Source organism: Camelus bactrianus, chromosome 2 (genome assembly GCF_048773025.1).
Source record: "Camelus bactrianus isolate YW-2024 breed Bactrian camel chromosome 2, ASM4877302v1, whole genome shotgun sequence".
Lineage (NCBI taxonomy): Eukaryota > Metazoa > Chordata > Mammalia > Artiodactyla > Camelidae > Camelus > Camelus bactrianus.
The window spans coordinates 30371683-30392067 of NC_133540.1; the positions used below are offsets into that span (position 1 = coordinate 30371683).

Sequence of the window (20385 nt, forward strand, 5' to 3'; positions counted from 1 at the left end):
CCCCAAAGCTGTTGCTACAGGTTTTGAGCTTAGTTATAGCAGTCATCACTTCTAGTGCCAATTTCTATACCAGTTCAGTTTTACCATGTAGCAAACCACTCCCATAAGAAACTGGTGGAAATAAAACAAATGTTTATTTGCTAACCATGATTCTGTGGGTTGACTGGGCAGTTCTGTTTGGGATTGGCTCCCTGGGGGCTGGAAAGTTTAGGATGGCTTCTCTTGGATGTCTGGGGCTGAGCTGCTCTGGGACAGCTGGTCCTCTCTCCACATTCTCTCTCATCCTCAAGGAGAAGAATCCAGTTCGTTCACATGGCAACAGCAAGCCACAATGTGCAAACATTTTTCAAGCCTCTATTTGCACAACTTTGCTAGTAGCCTATTGGCCCACGCAGGTCTCATGCCAAGCCCATATTCGAGGATGGGGAGAAGTAAATTCCTTAACTTAATGGGAGAAGCCGCCAAGCCACATTGCAAAGAGGTTTACTTATGAGAATGAGAAGAATAATTGTGCTTTCTTTGCAAACAATCTACTACATAAGCTAATAATCATAGTTCTCACATCAGAAAATGTGCACATATGTTCTAGACTGAGTGATAAATACGAAAGAGATAAGTCACAGGTCTTTAGAAAAACTTCAGGGATAGAGTCAGTGACCATAATATATAACTTGGCAGAGATGGCCACAGGGCCTGAAGCTGGGTGCATAACCAATGATCACATCTCCGTTGCATGTGAACATCACCAGAGAAAGTTTTGACAATGCAGAAGATGAGTATCATCTGATGGAATCATAAGCTGATAGAACCAAGCCCACACTAGGGGCGTGTAGGATCAATGGAAAGCAGTATTTTATATGCCCACCCTGCAGAAACATTCTCTTAAATATATTCAACTGAATCAGACTGAAAGCAATATCAAGGGTACCTGGAAGGAAAAGAAGACAATATTTCCCAAAATGACCACCTGAAACTTAAGAACTGAGAAGCAGGGGAAAAATAAGTTAACTAAAGGAACTCAAAGTCCTGTCTCCCCTGACATTCCCAACACACCTGAAGTACATCTGCAGAGTGTCACCACAGGAGTGTAATTTTAACCCCCATTTGGGATACATACCTCCTTATTCTCCTCCAGTTATTTCCCAGAAGTTTCAGGAATTTGTTCACTGAATTATGGAGCTTCCCAGAAGCACAAAGTCTGGAGTGATGATCCCAATTGCTACAAACCAGAAACGGCTCTGAGTGGGAGCCATAATAAACAAGGTAGAATGTCTAAAAACAACCTACAGGAGGAAGGGCACCATTTGTAATCAATCTAAAAAAAATGCTATAAGAATACATACAGCTATTTCATTCTTTTATATCAGAGCTACTTGAGAAGACCAGAAAGAAATATATTAAAATAATAACACTAGTTATCTTTGTTGTTTGGTAACTCAATTTCTCTTTATTTTGTATGTTTTCTATTATAAAAATTTCTTTCTAAAATAAAAGCAGATTACATATCAGAAATGGTGATAACCAGAAAATATGATTCAATACTGCCATAACTAATTTGCTTCAAACACTTGGTGACAAAAGCAGAATCTAAAACACACATACACGCATCATCCTGGAATTATCCTTTCTAAGGTTAAGACAAATGTCACTCCTCCGATTGGATAAATAAACAGTCTTTCACCTAGGAATTTGCCCTAGGAAACAAATTTTGTTTAGCACTTTTATAAACGATCAGAAATGTAGGGAGACATTTTTCAAGTGTGTAGATGGTTTGGAATGGTCTGTTCAATAGAAATAAAGTGATGAGAAGTATATACAGAATGATCACACAAGAATATGATGTAAGCAGACAAATGACCAGTGAGTTTTCGGGTAGGCAAAGTAAAGGAGAAGTCGAGGTGGCATTTACGGAGTTTATACGGTTGCTGCCATCGAAGGGATTACAATCTAGATAAGGTAAGGAACAGGGCACTGACGGTCAGGGCGATGCATTTGGTCTTACTATACAAAAACATTGACAGATTGGGCAAAGACATATTTATGGAAGACAGATATGAGTCTGAACTCATTTTAGCATTCTCTAGAAAGGTTTTATTTTCTCTTTGAACAATATCTTTCCATAAGCCCCAAATTAAATATCCTTTGTAACACACTTACTTACTATATTTTTTGTTTAACTCATGTTTTCCAAAAGGTAGGGGATGGGGTGGGGAACAAACAGACCAACACTCTATAACCCTTACTTAATGGATCTATCATTACCCTCCTCTCCACAACTGTGTTAACATCTATTATAGCATGATGTAACTATTAGGCATTTAGACAATGAGGAGGCCATCTGGCAGAGTCTATATGAGAATGTCTATGTTGCCAAGCATACCAGGAACCATCTGAACTACACGTGTAAGAAAAAAAGGAGGAAGAAAATTATTCAATCACACAAACTATTTCAAAATATAAAAGCCAATATCAAACAACATCTGAAAATACTTGCTCTTTCTGCTGAAGTTTGATACTTCTCTAATCACGCTTTTTTTCCTGTTTTCTGTTTTATTCATTGTTATATCCCCAGCCTCTGAAAAATATAGATGGCATATATGTTAGCCACTTAATAAATGTTCACTAAATGAATTACAAATAAATGAAAACTATTTTTGTATATGAGAAACTTTCTGACTGAGAAGAGATAGCTCCCAGCACCCATGGTGCCAACTACTGGATTCTCTTAATAGGAATATCTTATCTTTGTCTTGGGGTCCATCCAAATTCTACCATTCTTCAAATTCATGCTGTGATCTGTATCTTTTCTTAAGATTTCCTGACCACTCCTGCCTTCACTGGTCTCTCAATTAGACTTTACTAGCCCATCATATAGCTTTGCTTAGTTCTTTCCCATTGTTTATTGTGGATACATGTTTTCTGAATGGACTAAAATCCTTTCAAGACCTGCCTTCTCCCTAATTTACTAGTATTTGTATTAATAAGACATGGCCCCTGCCCTTGAGGGGCTTACAGTCCGGTAGGAAGTTCCATAAATAAATTAGTTCAAAAAGTCAATCATTACACATACTATGGTAGACATTTGAGTTAGCCCTCCTAACCACAACCCCACCCTCATTCTATGGGAAGGGATTGAAAAGGTGATCCCTATGTTCCCCATATGTGCTTGAAGCTGTCTCTAAATCTGAACAAGGACTCACCAGATTCACTTGAATGATGGTTTAAAATGAACGTGATGTGACAGCCATTTTCCTGCCTCTGTTGATACTATCAAGGCAAGATCATACAAACGTGTTTGTGGTGACTAGACTCCACACCCCAGAACCCAGTCATCAGCTTTATGGCCATGGGAGAAAGTGTGGCAGCAGCACCATTTTCTGACCTCTAGGTAGCAGCTTTGGTGGCGTGACCTTCAAGTCAATAGTTCAGTAGTGGCTTTGTAACTTCTCTTCCACCTACCCTATGAGCATCCAATTACCTGATTTAAACACTGTTTGAAACCACTACTATTTTCTAATCTTGCACTGAACCCTGACTGATCCACATGGTATGGTACAAATACAGAGAGAACCAAGTAGGGACACCAAAAAGAGAACAGGTGACTTTCCCAGAGGTACAGAGTAGTTAGAAAAGTATTAATGGAAAGATAATTGTCCAACTGAGCCAGGAGGAAGCACTCAGTATAACCCTGAGAGCCCACTAGTAACTCACAGAGTTACAGAATGTTTATATCAAGAAACTTAGAGAAAATCCATTTCTGGTCCCTTTACTTTAAAATAAAGGGAAAAAGACTCTCAGAGAGGACAAGGGACTTTACCTGAAAAACAGAAGGTATGAGTCCAGTGAACAGCTGAGCTGAGGGCAGAACCTTCCAATGTCCAATCCACTGATCATTCAACTTGAATGATCCTATAATTTTTATTAAACAAAAATTACCCAGAAGTACATAGGTATTTTACCTCTTATTTAAAATAAGCAACACAATGTCAATACAATGTTACGGCCGAGTTTCTGTTTATCGTTTTTAAAGAATTAACACAAGAATTCAAAGTGAGCAGAAAACATTTTCAAATGTATATTGAAATGGGTAACCTCAAAAATAATAGATGAAAATCAAATTCTTCTAACCACTAAGTTAGTATACACATTTTTATTGCCTATTTTATTATTATTATTTTTTAAATTTTGGGGGGGAGAGGTAATTAGGTTTGTTTGTTTGTTTGTTTGTTTGTTTAAATGGAGGTACTGGAGATTGAACCCAGGACCTTATGCACGCCAAGTTAGTAGAGCGTGCACACTCTACCACTGAGTTATACCCTCCCCCCACTGACTATTTTAAATAAACACCTACTGGTTACCTTATTGGTCTCAGGAAATCTACTTCCCTCTCTGAACACACAGGACTGTCCTAGCATTGTCCCCAATCAGACAACACAAAGTTAATAAAGGCTTGCACATCTCTGCTGGTTCTATCAAGTTCCCTCAAAGATATTCACTTATGAATCAACCACACCTCTTTAGGAAAGCATATCACAGCTTCATGCTCTCCATGACACTTCTGAATCCATTTAATAAACAAACTTACTTGAAAATGTTCCTCCTTCAACTTTGAGTATGATATTTTAACGGTCTTCATTAGAATAGTCAACAGTCCCTTCCTTCGCAAACATTTAACTTACTGAAAAACACCGGGATCATACAATGGTGTGTCCTATTTCTGGAAGAAATGACAAAAAGTTTCTAGTTCTAAGACCCTGATTTCAAACAGTGTAATCACCTTCATTTTGCTGGGCTAAATAAGGCTTAATGCGATTGAATTTCTCTTACAAAGTCATCAAGTTAGTCATAGGCAGGAATGGTGTCAGCCCTTGCTTTTCCTTGTCTTCCCAGTTTCAAACACAGAAGAATTCACTCCCCAGGTTCAGCCTCATCCAAATCCCAAGCCATGCCTAACTAATGTTGACAGCAAATTGGGAGCTCTGTCCAGAATCCAAGAACCAGTTGCCTAACATAGACGCAAGTACCAGCAAATCCATAAACTTCAGATTGTCATGATCATTAAACCCTTACAGCTGGGCTCATGCCCTTATTTGCATTCCATTCCTTCTGTGTGAAGCCTTGCCTGAGTACCTTCTTTGATTGAGGGACACCAGTATATCACTTGTCATTTCAATATCCCAGAGGGTACTGCCTGCCTCCTGGACCCTCAGTCCTGGTTGGGGTGTTGCTCCAATCAGAAGACACATCTAGAACTATGGATTGCTCTCAAGACTTAGAATGCAACAGGTATCTAGATAGCATTCTTGCAAAAGAGGATGACTTGCCTAAATGACTAAGATCTGAAACACAATATTAGAATTTTAATTTCTATTTATTTTTATTATGTTTATTTCTTAAAGTCATAATTTGGGTGTGTTGTATAATGTACCTATGTGCTAATAAAGTAGCTCATAGAATAATATAGTAAATAAAAACAGAAATTTGTTTTGGAAGTGCATGCTGAAAAAAATATGCATGATCAAGTAACTCTGGAGATCAACACTTTAAATTAAACATGTACAGCAGAGTCTCATCTACCTGAGGGGACTCCTTGGGATGTTTCTAGACTGTAAGCTCCACAAAGGTCTTGTTCATGTTTGTTTGTGGGCAGTATCCTCATCCCTAGATGAGGATGCCATAGAACAGGCTTTTAATAAATCTTTGTTGAATGAATGAATGAATCACGGATCAATAAATGACTTGAAAATTGACCCAAACCAAGAGCCACCACGTATCCACAGATACTATGGCCAGTTGAAGAGCATCCCCCCAAATTCATGTCTACTTGGAAACTAGAATTTGGAAATAAATAGAATTTTGAAACATTATTAGGAAATAGGTTCTTTGCAGACATACTTAAGAACTGAGATGAGATCATACTGGATTAAGGTGGGCCCTAAAATCCAATGAAAATGCCTTTATAAGAGGCAGAAAAGGACACACAGAGACAGAGAAAGGGGTCCTGTGAAGGAACAGGCGGTGATTGGTAGAGACAGATGGAGCCATGCAGCTCAGCTACAAGCCGGGGCACGCCTGGGACCACGAGACACTGGAATTACAGGGAAGGCCCTTTCTAGGGCCCTCAATGGGATCATGGCCCTGCTGGCACCTTGATTCTGGACTTTAAGCATCCAAATGTACGTGAGAGTACATTTCTGTGACTTTAACACCAAGTTTGTGGTGATTAATTATGACAGCAGTAAGAAACTGATGCAAATATGATATTGTAGATGTCAGGCCTTTGCCCCAGCAAGTTTAGTCCTGTTAGACCCTACTCACACACCCTTCTCACTGATCTACTGTAATGAATCCAACACACCCTCCAGTGGAAGCTACTCACGACATGCAAGGCAATGCTAGAATCTAGTTCCGCTGACTCTTAGTGTAGCATTCTGTCCACTACACCTTACTATTTACAACCAGAGAACTCACCTGTCAAGAAAAAGTTCTCAGAAAGGTCTAAGGTATGCGTTGTGGGTGAGTACCTAAGAATTTATGATGTAACCTGAAACTCTTTGCTCTTAAAATTGCTTATGAGAATAAGTTCCTTGACCTCTGATATATGCTGGTTCCAGCCAGTTAACAACTATCACGAGACACATTATAGTTTTATTTTGGTACTTGATCTTCTGGTCACGGCAAAAACAAGGAAATAAAAATTTGGGGTTTTTTTGTTTGTTTGTTTTAACTCACCTTTGTAATTGAATGAGCACTGATCATGTGTAAGTATTTATAGAAACAAAATTTACTTAAAATTTAAATCAATCAAGTTGCTTGGAATGCTCAAAAGGAGAATCCAATTTCATTCTACTCATGTTTTTGATCAATCTCTCATCTCTTCAATGAGCCTCTGGAACATAACATAACAATTTATTTAAAACAATAGATGGTCAGAATGTCTTTCATATACTTTAAAGGTAACTTATATGAACATATCTATGATGGTGCTTGGCAGAAAAGAGGCACTCAGGAGGTGTTAGAGCTATCATTCTGGATTAAAAGGGAAAATAAGCATTCAGAACAGCCCCTTTGAATTTAATTGTTCATTTGCTTGTTGGTATTAGTTACTATGGATGTGGTTGAAACTATCATATCTTCAGGTTCTTGAGCTTATTTATAATGGTCTTTAATTTTGAGTATCCAGAAAAAATGTTTTTGGTGACTTGGAAGTGTTGGGATTCTGTGGACAAGATAGGGTCACACCGGGTGTGATGGTCACAAAGAAAGGGGGTATCAAGCCAAGGCAAATGAACTCCCACCTGTAAAACACACGGTTTTAAAAGCAAGGAAGCAAAAAGCAGGTGTCTTTCCAAGGGTAGTAGTTCTGAAAAGGAAGAAACAAGAAGAATAGAAGGATTGAGAAGTGAAATTCTGATGAAGATATTCACAAGTGATCAGAATTCAATGAGGCTGAGATCCACCAACCGGCACTGAGCCCCTTTTAGGAGCCAAACAGTGAGTGAAAATGAGTAAAATCAGAGCCTTGAGGCACCATCTAGCAAATTCTTACAATCTCTTTGAGAAAGAAAAGAGGGAGGAATCTGAAGAATCTTTTGTGTCTATGCACGGTCAATTGATTGAACTCAGCTTTAAAAGGAAACCCCAGGGAGCAAGTCTTTGGTATATTCATAAGAGTGCATTGTACCCCGCCTGCACTTCTGAATATATGTAGAAAATGAGTATGTTTTTTGTGTATTTTACTTAACCTATGAATTAGTAATGTGTGAACAAATTGGCTGTAAAACCAAAGATAAGTATCACACAGAGAGAGCCTAGAACAAAGGATATGGCAAAACAATGGCGTGAAGTCTCACATCCAGATGTGACTTTAAAACAAAACCAAAACAATTAAAGATCACAAGAAAAAGATTAGTAGTGTCTGCAGACAGGCAGAGGCCTTGGGGGCAGCTCCCATTTTTTCCAGAAGGTTCAGGGTAATGCAGGGAACCCTAAATGACAGCCAATCAGATGTGCTGACTTGGAGGCGGCCCAGGGGAAAGTCCATGGGGTCATGTTCTGGGAATTTGTTTTCAGTTTGACTTTTACATCAATTACTTCACTGACAATATGGAAAAAAAAATTTCTATGAAATGTAATGTTGTCAGAAAGATGGGAGGAAGGAAGAGAGGATTCAAGCATCAACTAATGGAAACAAATTAAAAAATATACTGACTGACCAAGTCGGGGTGTGTAAACTTACACGAAGGATGTAACGGTTTATGTGAGGTTCAAAAAGTCAGTTACATTAGTACAGGGTGGTGATCCAGTTCCTAGAAATTTATGTTGCCATTTATTTTTTTACGTGATTCTCAACTTACATAATTCAGGCACACAGACACACGCACATGCTATCAACTGAGTTTACATTTTAAAAAAATACAGTGCCCAAATTCAATACTGTTTTATTTAAACTGGTTCAGATTTTGTATGGTCTATTGTAGCTTATTCTGATTTCACCATGAAGGACCCTGAAGCAAAGAACTGGAAATGTTCACCCAGAGGAGAAATCAATTTAGGGTATCAGTGGTGTCCTCAGACAGCTGAAGGAATAACATGGAGGAAGATTTGACTAATTGTGTTATAACAGAATGCAGAAGAAAGACAATGGGCAAATATATAGGACTCGCTTCTGTTGTAATAGAATGAATCCTATTCTGTCAACCGAGCTGTTTTGCAATGGTCAGCCTGCCTCAGGGCGTGAGCCCTGCATCGCGGAAAGTAGTCTAGTAAACGCTGGTGACAACTGACAACAGAGGGGAGTGGATAAGATACTGTGTCCTTTTCTGCTCTAGGGTAAATAGTACAGATAATAGAAAAACTGTAGAGATGAAAAGCAGTTATCCACATACACACCATCTCTGTAATGTCAGCTCTTTAAACCTCCATGAAAACTATTTTCGAACCTACTTCACTGTTCTCTGGAAAATTAGGTTGAATAACCTGTGTAAGGCACCTGTCACATAGTGGATGCTAAATGAATCTTGGAAAAATATATAATTCTTATGATAATAATTATATTATTAGTTTCTGCAGGGTAAAACTGGCAAATTTCTTAAATATCTATCACTAGATAGAAGAAAAGAAAAACTGAGAAGTTAAGTCATGTCCCTGGTGCTTTCCTATTCTACCTCTGTAATGCAAGATTACAGGTCACCCTATGATTACCTTCTGACTGCTTAAACATGTGAACTTCCATCTGCAGAAAACATGTACTTGAATTAAAACATTCATACTTTACAGATGAGTCAGTTTGCTGGTAGAAAGAAAAAGCAAAACCAATAAATTAATTAAGATTCAAAAATCTAGTTTCAGACAAGTACTTTAAATCTACTGATGTTAAAAAAAAATGCAATTTAGAGTGGGGATTCTTTTTTCTGGAAGTTTCTTTTTCCTTCAAATATTATCTGAAAAGGGGGTCCTTTCCAGAAAGAAAATTGTATCATTTAAAATATTCTTTAGAGGTTGACCTCTGAAAGGTGATGTTTGATCAATAACTTTGGAAATTGCTCTACCTTTTAGCTTTCTCTTTATGAAAAATGGACAGTCTTTAGATAGTTTAGATTATAGATTAATTTTAAGAATTTTATTGCAATGTCCTTTAAGTGTCAGTGAGTTAAGATTTGCAATTTAAAGTTTGTATCCTTAAGTGCAAGAGAAATTGTGTTGGAACTTAGCCAATAAATCATAACTAAAATACTCATAATAAAAGCATTTGTTCTAGAGAGAAACTCACTTAAATACAGTGCTGGGGAAAAAAAATAAAAGAAAAAAGATTGCTGTGAGGTAGACAGAGTGAGGAATATAGCTTTACTTAGAGAACTTCACAAAACAGCCCAAAATTATGCACAAAAATTATTTTGAAGATGGTTCATATAAATTTTTTTTTCCAATTTTGAAAGCAGATGAAAGACATTTGCTATACTAAAAGCAATAACTTTCACCCGATCTGTGAACTCTGCCAATTCCAAGGATCTGGGTAAAACCAGTGTTCTGAGAACTGGTACCTGGACAACAGGAGAAATGAAGCTTATGCAAAGATATTAGAAAGTTGATCCAAACAATGATCACCAGAGACAGGCGAATAGAAAGAAAATGCAGAGGGAAGGTACAGGCAGGAGGGGGGCATGGGGGGGAGGGGGGAAGAACAGTGACATTTGGTGATGAACCATATGTGCGTGGTTTGAAAGACATGACTGAATTGTTTTTGGTGCAGTATTATTCTGACATTTAGAATGAGGCAATTTTCCATTTCCATTAATGTACTGCCAAATAGAAGGGGAACTGTCGCGAATTAAAGACTAAAGAAAGCTGTTCCTCAAAGTTGTATTAAATCATTGCGGATGAACTCATTAAGATCAAATTAATGAGGTAAATTGTACTAGGCTTAATTAGCAAGAAAACCCAAGGAAGATTATACAACTTCACTAATTTTCAATGGCCCAACATTAAGCACCGCCGGCACGTGACGTGAAAGTCAGAGATCTTCCTTACTCTCTACAAACCTCTCCGGTACCTCAGAAAGGACTCAGGATACCTTAGACATGAGAACAAATTTGAAGTAGTATCTCAACAGACCTTATGACAACCAGAAGACGTTAGAGGAAATAGCCCCCCATACCCACCTATGCACCCCAATCTTCAAATAGAAAAACAAGCAAAACTTGACTCCTTTGTGCAAAATAAGATAAGAGGAAAAGACAGGTTGTCTGTGATCCTGGCTATGCACTCAGCACCCCCTTTCTAATCTCAGCATACAGAAGATTATTACAACTATACAAATAAGTCTCCCTATTCTACTTGAAGTCTAGTAGACATGCTATTTTTGCTTTGCTCAGATGAGGGTAGAAAATCCTCTCTGTGGTCTTCAGACCCCTCTAATGAATTTCATGTTTCTAACAGAGGACCTGAAAAATTATCCTTAAGGTTCTCCTGATCTCAAGACTGCAGGATTCCCAGATCCTCCAAGGTGATCAGCTCCTATACAATCTGGTTACAGAGCAAGTTAGACTTGTCGTTTCTATATTATTATTAGCATTGAAGCTCTAGAAATTGTAGACAAGCTGGAAATAACAAACAAACAAAAAGGCAGCAGCACAACACATATCACAACTTGCCCCTAATCTGTGCAATGGCCACACCCTACATTTTATCTTAAGTCCATACTCTCCAACTCACCATTAAAGTTCTGGAAACTTTTTATATGATGATGCTCTGTCCTCTCATTACATGTTCATCACTGGTATTTTGATAAGTCTTCTTGCTGTCATGGAGAAATAGAGACCAGTCAGAGCTCCGTGATGGTCTGGATCTAAGCCCAAGATCATCTCTTTTTTCCTCCCTGTGGAATTCCCAGTGCCTAGCATGTTGCTTGGAACACAGGAGGTGCATAATAAGTGCTCTTTTTTTAAATGGAGGAGCTAATAACAACGTTGTGTATTTAAATTTCAGACTTATTCCTACATATCAAGAATCACTGGAAACTCCTAGAAATACTGGTTCTAATTTGAGAATAACAAAGCCATGTCTTAGATGACAATTAATCTACTGACTTTTCTTTTTTCATAGTCATTAAGTAAAGCTTAGCTTTCTAAAAGTGCTTCTTTCAGAGTATGTTGCTGTATTTTTTAAAAAATTTCAATTAATTCATTTCATTTATAAAAACCCCTTTTAAAAGTATAATTTCAGTTGAGTTCATTTTAATTAATTTTGGATGACTCATATTTACACAGCATTTTTAATCTCATGATCTCTATGTCCATTTAAACGTTATTTTTTTCTTACATAGGACAGGATGGAATTATTATTCCCATGTTATAGACACTTAAATGAACACTTATAAATACGTGGCCTTTAGTAAATCACTCAGTCATGGGAAATTTGAGACTCAGGATCAAATCCATTATTCTTCCAAGAAACCACAACATCTCCATTCTTTTGTTTCTTAAAAAATTATTTTTCTGTTGTAACTTAGTTTCCTTCATAAAGCATTAACTTCTGCTTACTAAACTCTAAGTGAAAATGTGCATATGACTTATTTCACCTACTTCCCTACAACTAATTTTCAAGGTCATTGGATATGGCCAGTTGCTGTCAAACCAGTGCTAAAATAAGTTCCGCTGGAATCAACAGGAACCCAAGACAGGAATCTGATGAAAAGTTTGAAGCCTGTACAGGGATGTAATATAGAAAAATTGTAGCCCCTTTCGAACGATTAAAAGGACTACTGAATCCTGACAAAGTCATGCCACCTAGCCATTTCCATTTGAAAGACTGCAACATGGAAAATTATTTTGTATAGACATGCTACCCCAACCTTGTTTATAAACATTAATTCAATATATCATAGTCAAAATGTATGAAGCCGACTTTGCTTGTTAATTCAGACAATTCCATTTGCTTTTGCAATGTTTGCTTTTTAATTTAGACAATTCCACTTACTTTTGCTGTGTTTCAGGGTTGCAGCTTACTGACCTCATAAGTATACCCACAAAAGAAGTGACCTTAGCAAAGGAGAAGGTTCTAGAGAAGAAACCTAAAAAATCTCTTTTGTTTTCTTTTGTTCGTTTGTTGTTATTTTTCAAACTATTTTTTTTAACTGTTTGTCTTATGAACCAAAAAATGTCTGCTGAAACAAAACCATTTAAATGGAAGAACCTAAGTCAACTTGTTTGAAAATATTCTGGTCTGAGGGGGCATTTTTCCAGCTTCATTCCTTGTCTGCACAAGGTCGGGCCTCCTATTGAATGTTCTTTCCTGAAATCAGGATGTTTCGTTTGTAATCTAAGTAAAGTCACAGAGGACCATAAATAGTTTCCTGACCTCAATGGGGCTGCGCTCCATGCTCTGTTAGCTGGCTAAGCAGAGCGTAGTGAAGGCCCATCTAACTCTGGACACAGACATTTCCAGTGGTTACGGCCGGCAGTCACGCTTGCCAGGAGACTTACCAAGATACCTCTTCTGTCCTCTGACTTTAGAAACAGCATCTTCATCAGCTGCAGTACTACTTAGAACCTTTTCTAATGACTCCTTTATGCTTTCCTCCCTGAGGTACACTGATAGTTTCTTTATCATAAGAACATTCACAATTTTAACAAAAATAAAGATACTAGATTTGATTATTTTTCTTTAAAAATACATTTTTGCTTCTAAATAATATGAGATGGACAGCTTCATTTGCACACGATCATTTCTTTATTTGCCGTATGAAGGCAGAAAGACTGTCCCTCTAACTCTGGACTTGACTTCTCTGAATTTAAGAATTAAAAATTTTACTTTACTCTTCATGGTAGTTTAACAATGATACATTTCCTAATGCAGTGTATTAGTAAAAATTATCCAAGGAGAAACTTATGTCAACTCAATTTGTCCCTGATCACTTTGGTCTCTCCTAAGCCCTTCAAGCCTATTGCCAAACCTTACTTTCCAACATAATAATGTCCTACAGGTTTTTCTGCTTTGACATAATAAATCTTACCTTCTACTTTTTCAAAATATTCTTCAGTCTTCTCACTAGTTATTAGAATCCCCAGAGACCTTTTCTTCCTCTGTAGTTTTCTTTGGCAAGTCATAGCTCTGTCCATCATATCTGATTATCACATTTGATGGGATCTAAATTTGAACTTCTTCACTGAAAAATAAATTTTCTCTAATTTCATGCTGGGGGAATTTTGTTTCATTTTCTGCATAAGTTACTATAAACCTAAGGTAACTTCAGTGCATGGATTCCCTTCTGGCACCTCTCCAAGTATAAACATTCCCATTGGGAGGCATTCCCTGGGATGTGACTGCACTGCATCTTGACACCTCACCACCTGAGACTGATGAATCTCTTTCCAGACATTTTATTTATGTCTCTTGATAACCACCACTAAATTCTTTTTTTTCAGCCTTGGCTTGTCTTCCATCATAAAGACAACTCCACACCCAGTTCTCTAGCTGCAGCCTCTATGTCTTCTAATCAGTACATACTATCTCTGCTAAAATAAATCTTTCAGATTTAATGTTTAGTTCCTTCCCCAAATGCTTGCATTATTTTTCCCGAGTTTCCCCAATTGGCAAGACCAAGTGAGGTGTGGTTACTTCTCGCTTTGTACCTGCAACCCACTGTCATGTACTATTTTCCCAAGTGCCATCCGTGCACTTGGGTGTTTCTGTGTCTGTCATATTTGCCCCGTTGCCATAGAGATATGAAAGTATCTTAAAGAAAGATAGGAAAACTGACCCCACTAGTTGTTTACTATTGCTAAGCATAGTGATAATCAACTACAGCATCTCCCCTCTCTCAGCCTCTGAAAGTCAGAGCTTTGTCCTTTAAATAACATTTTCATCGCATCTCTCATTTAGATCTCTTTAGATGAATAACACGTTCAATTAAGAACCGAAGCCAATTTCCTCAGCACACACTAATGACGGACATGGGAAGCTCGCCATGCATCCAGAAGTTGTCTGAAAGGAAGGAGGGCAGAATGGTGAACCTGTGGTTGTTGGGATCAGAGAAACTTGACTTTGAATCTCAGTTTTGTTACTTATTAACTACATGACATGGTACAAGTGACTTAGACTTTCTGAGTTTCAATTTCTCCATCTATAAAGTGAAGACAATGATAAAGGTACCTTATTGACATTTACAACAACATGGAAAGTCTTGAGGGCATTATGCTAAGTGAAATAAGTCAGACAGAGAAAGACAAACACCGTTTGATCTCTCTTCTAAATGGAATCTGAAAAAACAACAACAAAAACAAGCTCACAGATACAGAGAACAGATTGAGAAGAAAGTTTCAATAAATAAATAAATAAAGCTAGCTTGTATACTGACATTTTGCAGATGAAGCATATTTAGCATAATATCTTCCATAAAATAAGTACCAACAAATACTATTTATTGATAAAATTTCACACACTACATTTGACCATCTACTGTGGATCTAAAATCAGGTTATAATTTAGAGCAATATAAAATATTATGACCAAGGATATTCTCAAAGGAATATTTTTAATATGTCTATGTGAATAATCAGAATATCATGGAAAATTTCACAGTTGGAAGAGGTTCAGAGAAATTAATTTTTTAAGGTTGGAGGCTTCACAGTCGGTTTGTTGCAGCGTCTTGGACGAGAACTCAAAGACTCCTGATTAAGTTCTCTTTTGTTATACAGAACTGGAGGTGATCACCTCTTCTCTGAAAATTATTAATAGTTTTCATTTCAGGAAAAAAGTTCCTTTTTTGGAAATAGAAGTCATTCCATATGCTTAACTTGGAAAGCCAACTGAGTTGCTTTAAGAAGAAAAAATGGTCAAGTTTTAAGGTAAAATATCTATCAGCTTCCAAGGCAACTTCAAATGTCTGTGGTCTGGAAAAGGCTCTTCCTTCACTCAGCAACAGACCCCTGTCTCATAATAGAGTCGTTTCTTCTTACTGAACTTCTCCTTTGTTGTTATTACTGAGTATTGTAATTAAACATTCTTCCTGAGTCTGTTTGGCAGCTGCCACTGTGTTCTAAGGAACCATTCATAGCCCTGTGTATTACTATCCTAATCCTCTATTACAAAGAAAACCACTTTATGCCAAAAATCAGATACAAATACTAAAAAGACTTTACATTTTGTTTTGTTAGAATGAGTATTAATTGACATATTGGGAGTGGGACTGGATCCAATTCTTTAAGACACTAGGACCTCTGTTAGGTTAAAATAAGTATGCAATTTTGAGTTCTCCTTGAGTTATATTCAGCATATGTGTTAACTTCAACATAGCTTAGGAAGCATTCACTGCACTGAATATTCATATGGTGTGCATGATACAGACACTGAACCCAATTTAGTAAATGAATACTTGTAATTTCACCAAATCCCCGCTGCGAGATTATTATGCAGATTTATGAAGGAATATCACTGAAGTGGTTCTTGGCTATGTCTTCCGTCACCAAGGACTCAAAGTATGTAAACCTCAAAAAACTTCCAATGTATTTACTGCTACCGGTTTCATCTTCTGAACTTTTCTGACATTATCCCTCACTCTCTGTTTCATCTCTAATTTTCCCTTCGATACTCTTGCCCTTGAGCAAAGAGGCAGCATCATAACACCTACAAGCACTGCCAAGTTCCTCCTGACAATATCCTGGCTGCCATAATGCCAGCAATCTGTTCCAATCCTGTCACTGCAAAATCTCATTAAAAGCAAAAGGATGCCTGAGCACAAGCTATAGGTACACAGTGAGAGCAGGCTCACATTTCCAGGAGTGGCTATGCCCTGTGCTGGGGCCTCCTGATGTCTTCCAAGAAGTCACATATTGGCTAAGAGTTGGGCTCAGAGAGCCAAAGTTGTACAAGATCCAGGGTAGAGACCTAACATACCCATTCCCTTGAGGCATGTTCAACAGGTTATGGAGACCAGGTTCTGAACCAGCACGTCTTCCCAAAGACACGTGATATGGGAGATACAATATAGGCTGGTTGAATAAAACCTGGAGCGCACACCAGAAGCCTTGGTTCTGATCAAGTTAACCTCCTGATCACCCTGGAATAGTCACTTAAACTCTCTGTCCCTCACATTCCCAGGCCATTGGGATATCCAGGTCTTCAATTTTATGATGATTTTCTGTAATTTACAAGTGGGAAAAACCCCATAGTTTTATAAGTGACAAACCCTAACTCATACTACAAATTAGCAGGAGAACCAGAAGTGTGTGTCATCTCATGAAATGCCAAACACTTAAGTGCATTCAATAGTTCAGTTCAGATCTAAAAAATCATCATGACATCTCAGTGAATATGTGTCAGAAGTTTATAGAAAACTCCAAATAATTGGGGGGCAACTAGAATAATCTCTCTTTTTCTGGGATTAAAACCAAAAAGATATTTCTGTAGCAATATATACCATGACAAGGGTTATAGTTAACAGCTTGGGCTTTGCACTGAAGCTCGTTATAGTTCTAATCTCAGCTCTATGCTTTCTTAACTTCTTTGAGTCTAAATTATACTAGTACCTTCCTTTTTGGGTAGATGTGAAAATTAACAAGATATTGCAGGTAGAGTCCTCTGCACTGGGTCTGGAATTTAGTGATGCTTAACCAGTTGTTGTTGTTGTTGTTGTTGTTGTTATTATTATTATTATTATTATTATTATTATTATTATTATTATTATTATTATTATTAACAAACTCCACAGTAGTTTTTGGGAAAATTGGACCAGGCTGTGAGACACTGTTGAACTAGCAATAACCCTTGGGGAAAAGGGTTGAGAGAAATTAGACAGAACTCTTTTTTTGTTGGGTTTTTTGTTTGTTTGTTTTTGATATATGTATACGTATATATATAGCTATGAGAGTTTGAATGAGTTATTTAACTTCTCAAAGCTTCAGTTTCTTCATTGGTAAAATAGAGATAATGACACTAATGTTTATGTGACGATGAAATAAAGTAATACATGTGAAAGAAGATAATGAGGGAGATTTTTGGGTCAACTGAAGTCAACAACAGAGCCTTAGTCCAAGGATCAAGACTTAGAACCATATATTTGCAGGTGTGCAGTCAGCAATCAGGGCCACAAGGTCCTCCAGGGCCTTCCAAAAAGGAGCAAAAACAGCCTGGCCACAATCAACCATAACAGCTAGACCTTTGCTAATCAACTCGATATTCATGGATCAGTAGCATCAGTCTCACCTGGGAGCCTGCTAGAAATGCAGAATCTCAGGCCCCACCCCAGCACTATAGAATTATAATCTTCATTTTAATAAGTGTCTGAGGTGACTGAGCTCATGGGAGTAATAAGGTTTGAGAAACATTTACCCAGACCATCTATATAAACTGTAGTCTATACAAGCAAAAGACAGGTAAGGGAAAAGAGGAAAAGATCTTCAAAGTAATGTGCTGTCAACTCATTGGGGGTAAGAGTAGGGGCATGACTCTGGGGTTTTTTATTCCCCTAGGGGGCTTTAACTAAATTGGGGAGGGGTTAGGTGGGTGGGGCCCTGCTGCTAACTGAATGTTTGTGTTCCCCCAAAATTCATATGTTGAAACCCAATCCTCAATACAATGTTATTTGGAGTTAGAGCCCTTGAGAGGTGATAAGATCATAAGAGCAGAGCCCTCATGAGTGGAGTTAGTGTCCTTATAAAAGAAGACCCAGAAAGCTGCTTCTCCCCTTCCATCATGTGAGGACACAGTGAGATGACGCCATCTATAAACCAGGAAGTAAACCCTCACCAGACACCAAGTCCATCTTGATCTTGGTTTTCTCAGCTTCCAGAACTGTGAGAAATCAAACTCTATTGTTTATAAGCCACCAATATGTGGTACTTTGTTACAGCAGCCCAAGCAGACTAAAGCAGTACCAAATGAATCACTTGAAAAGATTATGGATTTCTTCAAGTAGGGGAAGTTGTCATTTGGGTAGTTAACTGTTTGATCAATTTGTGACTACCTGACACAAGAAAGAAGAAATTGGAGGGAGCAGAGTAGAAAGAGAGGCGGCAGGCAACAGGGCAACCTGCATACCCTAATTGTGGGGGGCCAATGCCTGAGTGTCTGTGTGCCAAGCAACAATGCTGGAGATAGTCAAGCTTGAGCCGCCATCTTGCCAGTGGCCCACACTCTGGAGCAAAGACTCTAGGACGTGGGGCTGAGGGGTTGGGGGCTGCTCATCCAGATTCAATCTCTCGCTTTTCCAGAGCAGGTACCTCCATCCTGGAGTGATCCCCACAAGGCCCTCAGAAGAATTCTCCTGGACTCAAGTTTGAGTTTTGAACTGGGCAGTGGTTTAATAATTAAAAATCATGAGAAAGTTATGAAATTTTCTTTAGATGTCACCCATGAAACTGCTTTGCAGCAAAGAACAAAGATCTAAAATTGCAAGCCTGGTGGGGAGTGACTGCAGAAAAATAAATTTGTTCCAGGTCAAGACCCAACGAGCTGAGACTGCTCAATAAACTTATTACTGAATAAGGTGCATGGGGGATACTGAACATCTAACACATTGTAGATATTATTATATCTATATAAAAAGAAATGTTTGAAAACTATAGAAATATACATGGATGGAACTAGAGATTATCATACTATGTGAAGTAAGTCAAACAGAGAAAGATAAATATCACATGATTACTTATATGTGAAATCTAAAAAAAAAAAAATGTGACAAATGAACTTATTTATAAAACAGAAACAGACTCACAGACATAGAAAACAAACCTGTGGTTACCAAAGGGGAAAGGGGGGTGGATAAATTAGGAGTTCAGGATTTGTAGATACTAACTACTATATATAAAGTAGATAAACAACAAGGTTCTACAATGTAGCATAGTGAACTATATTCAATACCTTGTAATAACCTATAAAGAAAAAGAATACAAAATAAGAATATATATATATATATATAAATATATAAAACTAATCACTATGCCATACACCAGAAAATAACACAATATTGTAAATCAACTATACTTCAATCAAAAAAACAACTACAGAAATATAACTTTAAATAATAAAGTATTGGATAAATAAATTATAATATGTCAACATAGTAGTATAATACACCAATAAATATTATCATGAAGATAGAGATAACATAGGTAGAAGAACAGAAAAAGACAGACAGACTGATGTATTATATCGTTAAATAAATGCTCCAATATTTCTATTAATACTTCCATATGTCTACACGTATCTGGGAGGACAAACCACATGGTATAATAAACAGGTAATCAGAGTGTTGGACTTTGTAAATGGTTTTTATATTGTAATTTTGTTATCCGTACCTTGTTTAGACTCACAGCTGTTCATAATTTTGTCTGCATTTGCAAAGAGTTCCTGTGCTGCAGGAAGGGGCTGATAAGAAACAGTATGTAGGTCAGTGCAGGCATAGATGATGTCTTTACATCCTATTGTGTGAAAAATTTTCTGCTGATTTTGCCTTTTGTTCTAAAATGCGTCCATTATGCAGGCAGGCCTATCATCATTGCTTCTCAGTATCTTTATATATAAAGATGTTTTATGTTTGTAAAACTTTATCTGATTTGCCTTAGATTTCCTAGTTCTAGAAACACCAACCTTGGGTTTGACCCCCATTTCCTGTTTCATCAAAAATACCTCTTCATCCCTCTTCTCTTTGCAGACGGAAAGACAGGCTGTGTGCGACCTACACAGTCCTGTGAGTATAAAGAGTGTTTCAGGCAAAGTGGGCCTTGGAAGGAGCTGGGAGCATTTTCCACTGGGTTTGCCTTTGAATGTGAGGAAGTTAAAATGACTTCCCCTAAGTTTTCTTACTTTGTTACATTTGCTTGTTTCCAGGATCTCTAGATCGCTAGCCCTCTAACTAAAAGAGGACATGCTTAGAGCTGAGGCCAT

The 20385-nt window shown here is 37.6% G+C and overlaps 1 long non-coding RNA gene across 1 annotated transcript in view; it reads right to left on the minus strand.

Moving 5' to 3' along the window:
- Positions 1-1464: 1464 nt before the first annotated feature.
- The window catches only part of LOC123619552 (uncharacterized), a 155509-nt gene continuing 136588 nt past the window's right edge, over positions 1465-20385 (minus strand). The window contains exons 4-7 of the long non-coding RNA XR_012510534.1: positions 11215-11299; positions 4586-4717; positions 3818-3909; positions 1465-2575 (exon numbers count right to left, since the gene is read on the minus strand). This is a non-coding gene — a long non-coding RNA (uncharacterized LOC123619552). The remainder of the gene's footprint in view (positions 2576-3817; positions 3910-4585; positions 4718-11214; positions 11300-20385) is intronic.